This window comes from Psammomys obesus, unplaced genomic scaffold (assembly GCF_907164565.1).
Source record: "Psammomys obesus unplaced genomic scaffold, mPsaObe1.curated_primary_1811, whole genome shotgun sequence".
NCBI lineage: Eukaryota > Metazoa > Chordata > Mammalia > Rodentia > Muridae > Psammomys > Psammomys obesus.
In genome coordinates, this window is record NW_026588752.1 from 8,625,058 (window position 1) to 8,641,244 (window position 16,187).

Sequence of the window (16,187 nt, forward strand, 5' to 3'; positions counted from 1 at the left end):
CTTTGGGCTTTCAGCCTCTCGAACCACTTGCTATATGGACATCCTCTTTTTATTTAAAAGTTATCCAGCCTCAGATATTTTATCTTAGCAACAGAACACTGACAAACACAAGAGCCACCGAACAAGTATTAAGATAAAAAAGCACAACCTCTTATCTGTGGAGAGTTTGGGAGAGCGGTCAAAGCCATGTAAGCCTTGGGCTCTTGTCACTGAGAACTTGTGACTTGTCAGTGGCTATTGGAAATCCTGTTTGGCTTTGGTATAAATTGCTGTAAACAAAGCCGGGCCATGACTATGTCTCAGCCAAGGAAGGAAAGTTGATTAGCTCCAGAAAGGCTGCCTTCTAAAAGATTGTGAATGCATACTTATTTATGGGTTTTTGTTTGTTGTTTGTTTGTTTTTGTTTGAGACAAGGCCTCATGAGACAGGCCAGCTTGCAGTCACCATGTACACAGGAGTCTGACGATCATGATCTTTCTGCCTCCAATTTTCAAGTGCTGGGATCACAGATGTGAACCACTGTGCCTGGCATACATTGTTTTTGTTTATATTGTTAATTAGACTGGTTTCAGTTCATCCAGTGTTCCAACTTTTTGAAGTCCAGGCACTATTCTGAGTTCTGGAGAACAAAACAGACCCAAGTCCCTCCACTTACAGATTTCATATTTTGGTAGACAGAGACGCTTCAAATCCAAAGAGGGAACATACCTGGTACTTAGGTCAACTGGCCATCATGGTTTTCTCCTGTCAAGCAAGCCTCAAGGAACAGGTTACAGCAAAATGTGCAGCTCAGACCCATTAACAAGTTAGGCTTCTTATTTATCCAGGAGGAGTGGATAATGTCATGGAGGTTTACTCTAGACATGTGCCAGGCAGCCAAGCAGCATGCAGATATTGGGGCATCCTAAAGATGAAGCAACAGACAGAAGGCCCAAGGACTCCACTCCCTGGCTGAGGTACTCCAGTCCTCTGTCACACCACAACAATGTGTGTTTGTCACAGGTACCATGAGCATCTAGTGGCAAAGATGCTACACGTATAGGGTCTAGATGGAGGAAAAAGCACACTGGTTGGTTTCCTTGCCCCAAGCTCAGCATGCTTGAAGGGTTATTTGCAAATAAAGTTATAGGACACCGAACTAAATGTTCGTGCAGTATTTGTGACATATTTATAGCAAAAACAAAAACAATTTGCCTGAAATTCAGATTTACCAGAGTATTTTGTGTTTTGCCCAGTAGTCCTAACTGTGCAAGCCACAGAGGTAGGTGATCTGTGTTCCCACTAGTGCCCTTCTCCCCCTTACTGGTGCACAGGGGGGATGTGCTTCCTGGATCTCACCTTCAAAGTGTGGAGCACAGACTCTGGGAGAGCCCAGGAAGGGGGAGAAAGCAACCTATGCAAAGAGTGTGTGGCAGGATTTTCAGTGGAGAGCTGGCCCAAGAGAGCTCCAGTTCTTCCTTCCCGTTGTCACCCAGCCAACAGGGCTACAAGTGCAGGTAGCCCTCTGGAGCTATGTGCTGAGTCATGGGGCCTGGAGGAAGGCAAGAGCATTGTGACTCTGAAGCAGCAGAGAGGCATTTCCCTGGAGATGGCCGAGTGCACTAGAAATAGAAACCGCTCCTCTGCTGTAGCTCTGGGAGGCTGGCGTCTCCAATCATCCTTGATCTAGTGACCACAAGGCCTCGGTTCAACCCTGAAAGGCTCCGAAAGAAGGCTGATCGCTGGAAGGCAAAGCTACCTCCTTTTATACAAAAGAGAATTGTTACAGTTTGTAGTTTGTATGATAGCAGATCCTGTCTGCACCCCAGCTCCCTTCTTGCACCTCCACCCTCCCTCAGGTTGTTTCCTGAACTCCCTGACTTTGTTTTTCTTCAGTGGTAAGAATCCTTGTCATCAAGATAGCATGATGAGGGACTGGAGAGGCAGCTCCTTTAACAGCAAGCACTGCTCTTGCAGAGGACCTGACTTTGATTCCCAGTACCTGCCTCAAGCAGATCACAACCACCTATAACTCCAGCTCCAGGGGTTCTGATCAGAACCTGCACTCCTGAGTCCCCACAACACACACACACACTTTAAAATACAAATAAATCTTTAAAAGAGATAACATGAGGGATTAAATGAAGTCCCACAGAAAACCCTCTTGGTCCCGAAAATCTGGCACACAGGAACCAATGAGTGGCTGGACTCATTAGCCTAGCATCTCCCTGGTGGGCTGGCATGGGTGTTACATGGGACCACTCATCTTTCCTCTCTAATGAGCATTGCACTAAGCTCGAAGGGAGGTCTGAAGCTGGCTCTGGCAGCAGTCTAGTTGGTGAGACTCCACACACGCTAGAAAGGATGTGAACAAAGCAGCCATTCCTACCATTCCACAGATGTTTGTTTAACAGTGAATCTGGCCCACTCCCTGCTTGAATGACAGAACCACAAAATTAAGACCAATGCTCCAATGCTATCATTTTGCTGTGATTTTCTATATTTTAATTATAATTTTTAAATTTTGAGATTATATCATTTCCCTCCTTCCCTTTCCTCCATTGAACAGCTCCCATATACTCCCTTATCCAAATTCATAGCCTCTTCTTTAACTTTGTTACATATAAATACATACACAATTAAAAATAATAATAGGAGTAGGTCAGGCATGGTGGTGCACACCTTTAATATCAGCAGTTAGGAAGCAGAGGCAGGAGGATCACTGCATTTAAGGCCAGGGTGGTCTGTTCCAGGATAGGCAAAGCAATATAGTAACACCCTGTCAGGGTGGGGGTGGGGAGGAAGAAAAGGAATTTTGTACTTCATTCAAAATGTGCTGGATTTTCAGAATAGTATATCCCTGTACCTGGAAGGAAATGCACCAGTGGGTCCCATGAGTAGTAGGAGAGGGAGCCATTTTTATTTGTTCCTGTCCCATGACTCTCCAGCTGTTGTCATTAGAAACTAATAATCGTTTTTACTTTCAAAGAACTCACCAGAGTGTCTCCAGTTCCTCAAATGTTTCTTCCTCCTGTGTGTCGAGAGCCCATGCACTACTCTGTCCCGGCACTTTGGAACACATCCATGATTGTGAGCCCCAGGCACTTTATGGTGCTTCCTTCTCTTATGTAACTGGATTTGGAGCCCTCATACCCAACTTCTCTCTATTCCCAGTTCTTCTGTGCATCCTAGCTGGTGATCATGGTTATGGTTTGGACATGAAAGCTCCTTGGGAAAGGCTACTGGTGTTATGAAGGGTTGGTCCCTGCTGGTGTTGTCACCTGGGTAGTGAATGGGAACTTAGGAAGCAGAGTCTTGCTGGAGGAGGCTGGTCACCTTACTGACCACCGTGATGTAAACTGCTTTGTTTCCTGTGTCTTCCCACTGTGATGAACCAAACTATGAGTAAAATAAATCCTTCTTCACCCCACCCCTTCTTCCTTTCAGTTGTCTTTTCAGGCATTCTCGGTGAGAGAGAGAGCACCTCCACACCCCTGTTCTCCCCTCTGCTTTGACAGGGTCGAACTTCATAGTTTCACCATACATCATACACATGTACTGAATTATCACTCTGTACCCATAAAATATGTAACAATATTATGTCAATTAAATTGAACTTGAGATACCAACTTTGAAACTAAACTTACCAGAGAACAGTGTCCCCCCCCCAGAAAAAAAAACAAAACATAGCAAAAATAAATAAAAATAAAAAACAGTTTCATTTCCAAGGGCCTTCAGTTCCTTTGAGCTTCTCATTACACCATCTCCTCTGAACTTTGCTGGAACCCTCTAAGCTCAGCCAATTGGGAGGAGTTCAATTGCATAGCTGAAGAAATTGAGTTTGGCGGATGCAGAGGCTTAAGAAAAAGAGGGAATAGACTTGAGGTTCTATACAACCAGCCTGAGCTCGTGGTTCAACCAAAGCCCTTAGACTGTGGGGTGACCTTTCCACTTGGGGGATGGTAGGTCTGAGCCTGTAGCTCCCAGCTGTGGCTGCCTGAAGGAAGGGTGGTGTGCCTGGCATGGAAGATGCGCAGGACGTTATCTGCTCAAGTGAAGTCCTTTGCCATTGGGAACTGCCACTTGGGAGGTAGTTCCACCGATTTGACAGTTTAGTAGCTGTGAGTTCTCTGTAAGACAAGTTCTTGCTCTATCATTACACACAGTGTGATGACTTGAGTGTGGGCTTTGGGGCTAGAATGGAAGCACTGGGATTCACCCTATCACAGATGGAGCCTATTGTGCTTGCCAGGGTTCCAGAGAAACAGAACTGGTAGGTCGAGCCTATAATATATATAAACAAGATTTATTAGAGTGGCTTCCAAGTTACGGTCCTATTGTTTCAATAATGACTGTTTCCCAAAGGCAAGTCTGAGAACTCAGTGGCTGTTCAGACCACAAGACTGGGTGTCTCAGCTGCTCTTTAGTATATGCCAGAATCCCGAAGAAGCAGGCTCTAAGACTGGTGAAGGAGTGAATCTGCCAGAAAGAACTTACTTCTTCTATCTCCTTTATACAGGATGCCACCCAAATGTATGGTCCCAACTCAAGGTGGATCCTCCCACCGCAAAAGATCCAGACTTTTAGGGTAGATCTTCTTACTTTAAATACTTGAATCAAGAAAAATACCTTCCAGGTGTACCCAGCCACTTGGTGTTTAGTTATTTCCAGATGTAGTCAAGTTGATAACCAAGAATAGCCATCACACCTACACATTTCCTTTCTGCCTCAGTTTTCTAATCTGTAAAGTGGGAGTTATAATTCTTGCCTTCTGGGGTGGTTGTCAAGAATAAAGGGATGAAGAAGTGGTGTGAAGAAGTCTTAGAACAGTGTATATGGTCCTTAAATGTCAGTTGTTACCTGCATTGGCTTTTCAGGTTGAAATCTGAAATTCAGAATACTCTAAAAACCTAAAGGTTCTTAAGCACTATCATGATGCAACAAATAGAAAATCCCATGTCTGACTTCTGATGATGAAGGGTACACAAATTTAGTTTTATGCATGAAAGTATTTTTAAATACTTGTGTAAATTTATCCCAAGGCTATGTCTTTTTATTTTTCTGTTGTTTGGGTAAAATATTCTGACAAAGAGCAACTTAAGGGAGAAAGGTTTATTTTGGTACACACAGGTCCACCATTGTGGGGAAGTCAAGGTAGCAGGAGCTTGAGTTACTGGTCATACGGCATCCACAATCAAGAGGCAGAGAGCTAAGAATGCATGCAGCTGCTGAGCTCTCTTCCTCTACTTACGTAGTCTGGGATCCCACAGTCAGCAGGGCTTCCCACATCGATGAATGCGATCAAGATAACTTCCAAGGCATAGTCCATCTCCCAGATTACTCAGGTTCTCTGAAGTTGGTGATTAACACCAACCACAGGCCATGTGCACACAAAGTGTATAGGAACAAACATACAGGAATCTAATCTTTGCACTTGGTCCCATCCCCGGGTTATCTCACCAATACATGAAAAGAGCAAACCTGAAACAGTGCCATGGGTAAGGGTTTAAGCACAGAAGTGTGAGGAACTCAGCACAGACTCACTGAGCAACAGCTGTCACTACTAGCCTTTCACCCTCATCATCACCATCACTGCAGCTGCAGTAGTTGCTCACAGGAAACAGACACAAACACGCTGGGCCTCATTTTATTTAGGAAGGAGACATCTGGACCCAGGAGCAGGGTCCTTGGCCAAGTTCAATACCAGATCTGTTCTTTATCACATCAAGGGGTTTCTGTCTGTCAGGGTCATGTGAAGAGTCCCCTAGCTTTGCCCAGTGTCTGTCCTGGCTCGTCTAATAAGGCATCTTTTCTGTTTCAGCCGTGACATCTGCTCTAGTGAGTGTTGCTGTCCCTCTGACTTCCAATCCCATTTTCAAACTTCAGTTGTTTAAAGCCATAGATGATTTTGCCATAGCTGCGGACCATATGGTCTAGTCTTTGCTTTATTATTTTTCTTTGGCTTGCCTCATGTTGAAAACTTAAAATACATTTCTTCAAAAGGGAAAGTTACTCATCACCGTGAATAGAAAGCTGGTTCCACCTACTGTAGATAGACGCTGACCATAAAAAGAAATACCATGAAATTAAAACAATGCTATTAAATTATGGAGAATTAGGGCTGCCCATCAAATACTCTGGGCTTAGGTCCTGGGCCTGTTTGATTTCCATTTAAGAGGGAAATTTGGAGAGGCACAGTGTTTTTCAAAAATGTTAAAAACAGTTTGAACCAGAGGAAAAATTTTCTTATTGATAAATGAAAATTGAAAGAAAATATAGACAAGAAAAGGCTGCCTTACCACAAAATTCATAGTCCTTTACTTCATTGTTTCTCTCTAGAAACTTCTCCTTTTGCATAATCTAGTTCTTCCTTGAAAAGGATTAAAGATTGCCAACCCCTGCCCCCGCTTCTTACATTGTTCCAGGAAGACCAGTAACCTGCTTTGAAGTGGGACTGCTCGGTTAAGAAAGATCCTTCCCTGGGCAGTTCCAGGCCCTGAACATCTGTGAGGTTTCCTCCGAAGATGTGTTCTATTGCAGAGCCCCAGAGAGTGGGTGAACCCATGCTTCAACAGCAAGAGCTGCTCTCTCAAAGTTCAAGGGCTGAAGACCAACGTATGGGCAGGCTTGGTGTCTAGGGGAATCGCTTTGCATGTTTAGAGGCACCTTTTCTGTCTTTCCTTTTCAAATTTTTTGAGACAAGGTCTCACTATATAGCCTTAGCTGGCCTCTAAGTCTCCAAGTAGACCAGACTGGTCTTGAACTCACAGACATCTGCTTGCCTCTGGTTTCTGTGTATTAGGATTAATAGTGTGCACCACCACACCTGGCCCCATAGATGCCTTTTCTTGGCAAGGTCTTCACAAGGGGCAGAGCTTTAGGAAGCACTCAGGGTCTTTCATAAAGACATCAATCTCTTCCTAAGGCTCCACATCATGCACCAATCCCCTTCCCTCCTCTAATACCAACACCCTGGGAGTTGGGCTTTAGTGCAACAATCTGGAGGATGGGGGCACATTGGGCATAAATGTTCTCCTATCTGCTTATGCAGTGGGGTTGTTTTTTGTTTTCTCAATGCTGTGGATGGAACCCAGGGCCTTGAAAACACTGGATAGACACCACTCGGGAACTATATCTCAGCCCTGAGGCTAGCCCTTTTCTTACTGTGTAGCCCAGGCTGGCCTTGAACTCACTAACCCTCTGCTTTTACTTCCTAAATTATAGGTATGTGCCACCACAGCCTGCTGGGAGAAGGGTTAAAAACCCCCAAAGGAAAGCCACAAGGGATGGACTGGATCACTGATCTTCACAAGGAGTGGAAATGTGGAATTCATTACATAGCCACAAAGAAATGCACTTTTTTTTTTTTTTTTCTGGAGGTGAATTTTCTGCTTGCTGAACAGAGCAGATGGCTGCGCTTGAGATGGGAAAGGAAATTGCTAGCCCCGTCCTCTGGCATAGAATTAAGGAAGAAACAATTGACTAACTCACCAATCTGGGCTCTGATCCTTCTTCTGTACCCTCTGAAGGTTTCTCCTGCAGATGTGCCTGTCATCAGAGAGTCTTTGAGGAGCACTGCCCTGATTCACTTCTCCTAAACTGATGGGGATCTGCCTCACCTGTGTGCTGCACCCAGATTCTCAGCCGCCTTCCCTGAGCCCCTGCAGTCTGTTCCTGCCAAGCTGCAGGACTTCTTCCTTTGAATTCTCTCTTTCTGCCCAGTAGGGTACATAGTAGGTTTCTGTTTTCTGTATACATACATACATAGATGCCGTTTATTTCTGGAGTGGCCAAAATGGATGGTGCTTGAAGCTTTCCTATAATGCCCCACATTAACAAAGTGGCCACTGTCCTGATTTGTCGGTGACTTTTCCAGCTTCAGCCTCAGCAAATTGGCATCTTGGGTGGCTTACTGGAAGATTCCATATGTTCATCTTCATGGGTCCTTCACATCATGGAAGAGGATGACATTAAACAAATGATTCCACAACAAAATGAGCAGCTTGCCCTCTGGATTAGTGGGCTCTGCATCTACTGACTTAGCCAAACTCTGACTGAAAATTTCCAATAGAAATTGCATTTGTACCAAAAAATGCAGACTCTTTCCTTCCTGACACTGCCCCCCCCAAACTACAGTGTAACATCTGTGGTGTATCTCCATTGGATGTGGGGGATGTACACAGGTTACACAGGAATGCTGTTACATCCACATAAGGGCTTGGAGCATCCTGGAGGGAAGAAGGAAGGCTACTCTGAATGAGGGCAGGAACACTCCACAGGCCAGGGCACTGGACTCAAAAAAAAAAAAAAAGGAAAGGAGAAAGCCAGCTGACTACCAGCATACCAGTGTCTGTCTCTCTATATATCCTGCTCTGGCTAGATGGCAGTGAGCTCCTAATGCCACCATCATAGACTGCATCCTCTGAACCATGAGCTGCAATAAACTTCCCCTCTGATGTACTGTTCTGTCGGGCATTTTGTCTAAGCAGTGAGAAAGTAACTGATAGAATTACTCTAACTATACTGTGCCCAGAAATCACACCAATGAATGGAAAAGTGCCTTGATCAAGAGGGACACAGCCTGTCTAACACAAAGTGATGGGTGCAGTGAACCGGAGGCCTACAGTCTCTTGGCCCCGATTACCTGGCACTGCTTGTATTTTAATTAGCATTTCAAGTACCAGAAGCTCTCTCTGATGAATTTTTTTAAAAAGGTCTATTGAAAGGGTATTAGAAGGAAAAGCAGAAACACCAGGTCTTGACAGAGAGAGAAACATTTGTTTCTTAGGAAGTTGGAGATGAGTAAGACCAACACCAGGACCAAGCAGCTCACTTCATTCAGTTTTCATTACAAAAATTGGCTGCAGCCATTCAGTGCCCTTGGGTTTCTCTGCCCAATTTCTTTGTGGTTTTGGTTGAAGACTTTTAAAACAGTTTCTCATATAGCCCAAGCTAGTCTCAAACTTAAAATGTTTCAGGAGGGTGGCTCTGATTGTGATTCTCCTGCCTCCACCTCCTGGGAGCTGGGATTACAGGTGTGTGCTATCTCACATGGCCCCTGCCTAATGCTTTTATTACAGGAAGAGAGAACCTGGTCCAAAAGCTTGGATCTCATGCCAGGCCCTTAGCAAGACTAGCGAGACACCATCATTGGAAAGCCTACGACTGCTTGTAGATTGGCTCAGATCTCAGACCTCTTGGGGAAGTATTTTTGTTCAGTAGACGACGGGTTACACACAATGGGTTGAAGTGAGGAGGCTAAGCCACGAAGGGGTGCTCAGCCACAAATGGGATATTGGGGAGCATCTCAGAAATGTGCTGGAAAGATTTTAAGAGCCAGAGGCCAGGGAAGACCACAGAGAAGCTCTGCTTCTGGATATGACAGAACACTGAACTCCCGGCAGCTGTGGCCCCCTCCAGAGGGCTGAACAGGACTGAGCCCCTCAACTCAAACATGGAGTGGGAAGGGGCTCATGAGCCCCACTCCTGAGGAGCTCTTGACAGCTGCCAGAAGAGGGAAGAGACGGTTTTCCTTATGGGTGTAGCTCCTGGGAGGAGGTCAACCATGCTCCAGTAGATGGCCTCCCACCAGGAGTAGATGGCAGCACTAATTTGAGTTGATGGGTTATGAACTGAAAAAAAAAAAAAAAAAAAAAAGACACAAGTTTGGGGATAGGAAGGGGCCCCAGATCTGTGAGGAGTTAAGGGAAAGGAACAGAGTAAATATGATCAAAATACACTGTACAGCTGGGCGTGGTGGCACACGCCTGTATTCCCAGCACTCTGGGAGGCAGAGGCAGGCAGAGTTTGAGGCTATTGTGGCCTACAAAGTGAGTCCAGGACATAAAGGCTACACAGAGAAACCCTGTCTTGGAAAGAAAAAAAAAAGAACACTATATAATAAAATGAGAAGGAGAAAAAAAAAGAAAAGGGCGTGTGTGTGGGGGGGGATTCAAGACCATGCAGCAGGATGACGGGTAGGTACTTAGCCTGAGCAACAGAGGGAACAGTACTGGAGATGAAAGCCTCAGGTACTATCTACTTCCTCCTCTCAAAAGCATTCAGGACCTTCTCCATGTCTGCCCTAGGGTCCCTGTCTTCAGAGTACCTCTCTACTAGCCTTGTGTTTGGCATACTTTATTACCACAGGTAGCCCCCTGCAGATGGGGCCCATGTGTTGGGAGCCATCAAGCCAAAGTCCTTCCTGCTCGTTTGCTCTTGAGCAGCGGCTTAGCCACCCAGCTGTCTCTTCCATGTGTGGAGTCAGCTCCCCTAGTGAGAAGTAGCTCGCTTTACCCTCCCGGAGAACACCTGACCGTGTGTGGCCGTCACAGTAGAGCAGGGAGTGTTGCTGGTGTCAGGTGGGACACTGCTAAACATCAGGTGTGCACAGGACAGCCCGTGATCAGGCCCTAAATGTCCACAGTGCTGAACTGAACCTTGGTCTCAGCTGAGAGCCACCGCCTCCCCCTCTTCCTCAATCAGCCACTCAGATCTTTCTCTCATGTCCCTGACTGCTATTGTCATCCAAATGTTTGGTTGCTGCTTGGCACCTGTGCCTGGACTAGAAGATGGGACCTATGACGTGGCCTTCAGTCCCGGTCGGCTTCCCTGGCACACAGTGTGTGTCACAGTGAGCAGGTGTTGTTCGGCAAGTGCTGTTAAGGGAGTGGCCCAGCTCCTCAGAGGCCAGGGGTCAGAGAGCCACAGGAAACCTCGTCCTTGGTCTGGCCAAGCTCCTATGAGACAGATTCAGCCTCCGAGGATGGCTGGCAGATGTCATAAGCCTCCTGAGCCTGAGTTTCTGCACCTCTACAGTGAGGCTGTTAACACTGGCCCTTTCATCAGGAGCTGCAGTGCAGAGCAAATAATCCATGGGCTGGAGAAAATGCCTGACTCTGACGAGCCTCAGCAAACGCCATGTGTCTTCAGCAGTGATATTGTCAGGATCTGCTGGTGCAGGCAATGAGGATGAAAGAATGGACTCTGGACTACTAGATTAGGGGTTAATGCAGTTTGCAAGGCGAAAGCTGTCTGCCTTTGGTTTGGCCAGCTCTTGCTCCAGCTGTGATATGAATGGGATGAAGCCTTGCCCCAGTCCCATCAGAGAGCATGGAGGGAGGGTGGCAGATGGCACTGTCTTTGAATTACAAAAAACGGGAAGAAATTGAAGTGCCCCATTGCAACAGACATGGGCCGTGAGAGGGGAGGGGCAGGAGTTGACCAGAGAGGAAACAGGTGCCTTTTCAACTGGATACTCTTGAGGGTAGCTGAAGATCTAGAGTAATATTCTTTTACAGCTGTAAGAGAGAGAGAAAAAGAGGGAGAGAGAGAAAGAGCGAGAGAGAGACCCTTGAGTTTGCACAAGCATTTTCTGTGGAGTAATCTGAGACCTTGATTCTTTGACTACTATAATTTCCTCACTGACCTGGGTCAAGGCTGGTGACAAACCCTGTCCCGTGACATCCTGACTACAGGCACCTCTAGTCTTCAGAAGACACCTGCGAACAGGCACCTGTACTGGACGTTTTGGTTTCTTTGTAAACTCAATTATGTTATGTAAATTTGTTTTAATTCCAAGTGTGGGGTTTTAATTGGGTGATAGCTTGTCCACAGCTGTTAATTGTCTCACGTGGGGTGTGGCCTTTGACAGCTGGTAATGGCCTGCCTCCTGCGACATGGAGAGGGGCATGGTCCAGGGCTCTGAGGATATAAATATAAGAACCCAGAAAGAGAAGTGTGGCGTGTGGTGGTGGTGTGTGGCCAGTGGCAGTTTGGAGAGACCACAGACAGACAGTGTGGCAGACAGATAGAGAGAACCATTTCAGGGCACAGAGGCTTGGTGGAGACTGCTGACAGCTATTGACGGAGATTGGTATAACCCTGAAAGAACCCATTGACCCTAAACAGCCAGGAGGGGGCTGCGCCCCTCCCACTTACTTTCTCTCCTACTTAGGGTTGGGGGTTGGAAGGGAGGTAGAGGCCTAAACAGCCCAAATAAAGTAGAGTTTAGAAACAAGCGCTACAGATACCATTATCGAGAAGGAACTCAGGGCTGGGCAGACAACTCCAGGCACTTCCTGTTTGAGCCTGCGTGTGAGCCACAACAGAGTGGGACGCCGTCTAATCCGCTGGCCAGAAACCACACACTATCTCTTACACTCACCAAACCTAACTTTCCTTCACTGTGAAACTTGAGAAACAGCAGGATCTGCCTCACAGTTAGGCAGACAGACAGACATGCATGGGTATAGCTTCTCATCCTGGGCAGGACACAAAAAACGGTTAATGAAATCTTAGTATTGTGGCCAGAATCGACTTTAATGCCAACCTGCCCTCTGGGCTCTGAAACCCTAAGGACAGCTCCTTTACATAGATTTGTCCTTTGTTCTCAGCACGGCACCTGACACCAGCCAAGGACTCGGTAAATGGTACTGGCTAGTGGTTAGAGACTGGTACCTTTTGGGACACCCGATTCTTAGTCAGCACCATGTGACACCATGAAATGCTGCCAGTAATGCGTGTGACTCTTTGTCACTAGTTTGAACTTTAATCCTAAGTGGATAAAGCAACCCTCCTGGCCAGTAGTGAAGTGGCCCTGAGTATGTTTTCCCAGCCTTTCCCGGCAGCAAGAAGCCTTTCCCCAACCACACCGTAGGCAATTTGCATTTAAATTGTTTTTTTTTTTTTTTGTTTTTTTTTTTTTTTTGCTCATTACAATACTCTTGCAGGTCAGCTGGAGTTTTCGTTCTCCAGAGTCAGTTTGGACTCTCCATTTACCACTTGAGGGTCCCTCATGCCGTCTGCCTCTCTTCCTGACATCGAGATGAAGTCACAGAACCTTGGAGTGGAGGCTAGATAGCCTAAGAATGTTTCTAAGTCTCATCTAGGAAGAGGAAGAGACTGAAGGATCCTGGATTTAGAACTCTGGTCTCGTTCATTCCAGCACTGTCCACAAAGCATGCTGCTGAGTGCTGGGCATGCTGAAATAAATGGGACACATCTGCTGCCCTCCAGGGGTTCCTGTCTGGTAAAGGAGAGAAGACTAAGGCTTGAAACAACAACAAATCACATTATATTCACAGGAATAAAGAATGAATTCCAGCCATACGACAGGCTTTCAGAAAGTGTTTGTCATGAACACAAACACAACAGTGTCTGTGTATGAACACACACACACACACACACACACACACACACACACACACACACTAACATCTTCCTTAAAGCACTCCTAAGTATCTCCTAAGACAGAGTACTTTAAAGTCTCCATTTAAAACCCTTCCATGCCCAAAAAATTGTCACACAATGTGAGCACAAAGTAAACAGTGGAGATCCACAAACCAAATATTTCCTGATAACAAGCCAAACAGAAATGTATTTAAAATGATTCTTGCATACATCTAGTTTTTTTACTTGTTAAAGACAAATAAAACTTGCATACGTATGGGAGACGTGCACTCGCTTATCGTTACATAAAGAATTGAATCTTGGGTGAACAGATGCGGAAGGATGGAAAGTTAATTGATATTTTGATTTCATGAGTTGGTGCTGAGGATGGCACTTTGTATAAATATGAAGCACAAAATGGCAAAAATGTGTTTAGGGCCGTATCAAAAAAACATCGCAAATTCTGTTCTTATCCCAAGGCAAAATATACTGAACATGTTTTTTCATAACTCAAGTTGAATAGAAAAATTAAAAAAAAAAAAAAACACAAACACAAACCAATCCAAAGGTGTACTAACATGCTTCCATCCTGAGTAGCAACGTAAGAAAATACTCAAAGTCTTTGTTCTCCATAATTAAACCTTTGTGTTTCTATCAGAGCAGATAACTTTGCGTGTGCAATAAAAACAATGTAAGTTCAAAACCAAGGCTGCAGAGCAACTGAGCTATGCCTGACAGGCGTGCTGCACAAGAGCTGCTACAAACGCCTTGGTTTCGTTACGTGTTATGTTAACACATTAAGTTTTGGTCATTGTATATCCAGAAAACTTTTACTGTGGTCACATTTTTGTGACAACGTTCAATTACATGACCTTGTGTTGGGTCACGACCCCTAGTTTAAGAAGCCCAATTCTGAAGCAACATGGCCGGCAGCTTCCCGCTGCCATGCCTTACCCTCATGGACTTCATCCCCTCGGACTGCTCGAGGAAGTAACTGTTCCCTTAAGCTGAAAAGAGAAAAAATGAAAAGGGCAGCTCAGTTCTAAGGTACTTCTGAGACAGCATCCTAAGATAGGTACCACACACACACACACACACACACACACACACACACACACACGCGTATAAGTTCATGTGACACTAACTATATATGTCTGTATTAGCATGGCTCAGCTTGAGTGACACTTTCTCTGAAATGATGAGGAACAACAATGTTTCTAATTTTGGATTGCTGGGATGGATGGATAGAAATACATACATACATAACCGAGGAATGGATCCAAAGTCTTAATGCCAGATTTGTTTCTTGTGCGCTATATGCCTGTAGGTTATTTTACACAACCTTGCGGGTGGAACCAAGTTTCAGGATGTGTGATTCTCCACCGAAGGTTTTCAGTGGGGAACATTTCCAAGTTTGGATACTTGGATCAGTGATGCCCAAGCTGTAGTCATCATTTGCTCCTCATGGCAAGTTTTGAGAATAGTTCAATCATTACCACTTTCTTATAGATGAGGAAACTGAGGCATATCTCTATAAGATCACTTGGTTCAGGTCATTGATGATGAAGTATATAGCTACTGCAACTTCGGTGGTACAGCGCTGAACATGGCTGCTTTCCAGGAAGAGAGCCAGACTTCCGGCCACGTACCTGACTCTAGAGCCTGTGCCTTTTGCCCTGAACTACACCACACCTGGTAAGGAGCAAGACACTCGTGTGTCTCCTCACCTAGCTCGCCTTCCCAGGTGTAGCCAAGATTGGCTGTAGGTCAGTTTTGTGAACTACAAAAGTTGGCCACCTGTGTGTAGAGAATTACACAGTACTTCGCAACAGGGGAAGCCTGTGTAGGAACTCGAAGGAGTCGGACAGTTGGAGGGGAAGAGCAGAATGGCTCATTATGGAGGAATGTCAGTCTCCCAAAAGGTGACTAAGGATGGGAGGCTTTGCTCTCTAGTGACCTTCAAGGTATATGTCAGCGCTCGGGAGTGAGGTGGCTGAGCAGGCGAGAGACACAGAGGTGTTTGAGCAGGAGAGACTGTGACCTATAGGTTACTCTAGCCCAATTGGAGGGTTTTCTGGAGTAGGGGAAACTGGAGAAAAGGAAACAAAATAATCAATAGATGCAGTCAACAGGTGTGCTGGAACCCACCGATTCATATAACGGAGGGTGAGGAGGTCTTGCCTCAAGGTGGCTCAATGTGGTTCCCCTGTGGACACACGCAGGCTAATCAGGTTATGGTAGTGGCATTTGGGGGTCACAAGTGTAGAACATAATGGGGCAGAGTAGTCCGGTCTGGGTAATCGCCCAATGTCGGGGCTGAAAGAAGGCGATTAGGCTCAGGTTTCTGTTAGCTCCGCCAAATTAGGTAGTGAATCTAATACCAGGGAAAAGAAAACTTCTCTTTAGAGGGACAGAAAAAAACCCCTTCAACCCCTGTGTTTCTTTGCCTTTCTACTGAGCATGTAACCACAGACAACACCTGAATGTAGCATGTTCCAATAGAACTTTAACAAAAGAAGTGGTAGGCCAGAGTTAGCCTTCGGGTAGACAACAGATCTCTGAGCTATGAGGTACTGAGTGTGCCAGGTGAGGATCCCAGAACACACACTTTGCCAGGCACAGGTAGAATGCCCACAAGATCAGCAAAGTCCAACTTGAAATGCAGGCTGCTTCCATGTCCAGCCCCAGGACTGCGCTGGCAGGGTGGAGACCACACGTTGGGAATTTGGTCCTCTGTGTGGTAATGTCGGGAAGTGTTGGGACTTTTAGGAGGTGGGGCACAGTCAGAGATCATTTGGTTGTTAGATAGATCCTTGGAAAGGATTAAGGTAGATCTCAAGAGATCTAGAGTTAGTTCTTAGAAGACTGACATGCTATAGAAAGCATTGTTCTGGCTTTCTGCTATAAAATTACATGACCTATCATCACCACATCCCTTCCTGCCATGGTGATGCTATCCACCATAAGGATGCACACGCACACGCGCACACTTGAGCATGCATGCTCAGAGGACAACCTTGGATGTGAGGCCTCAGCTC

General features: G+C 45.7%; 1 long non-coding RNA gene across 1 annotated transcript in view; it reads left to right on the forward strand.

The window, feature by feature from the left end:
- LOC129674596 (uncharacterized) overlaps window positions 1-8,680 on the forward strand; it is a 90,503-nt gene extending 81,823 nt beyond the window's left edge. The window contains exon 3 of the long non-coding RNA XR_008719813.1: window positions 7,204-8,680. This is a non-coding gene — a long non-coding RNA (uncharacterized LOC129674596). The remainder of the gene's footprint in view (window positions 1-7,203) is intronic.
- Window positions 8,681-16,187: the final 7,507 nt, after the last annotated feature.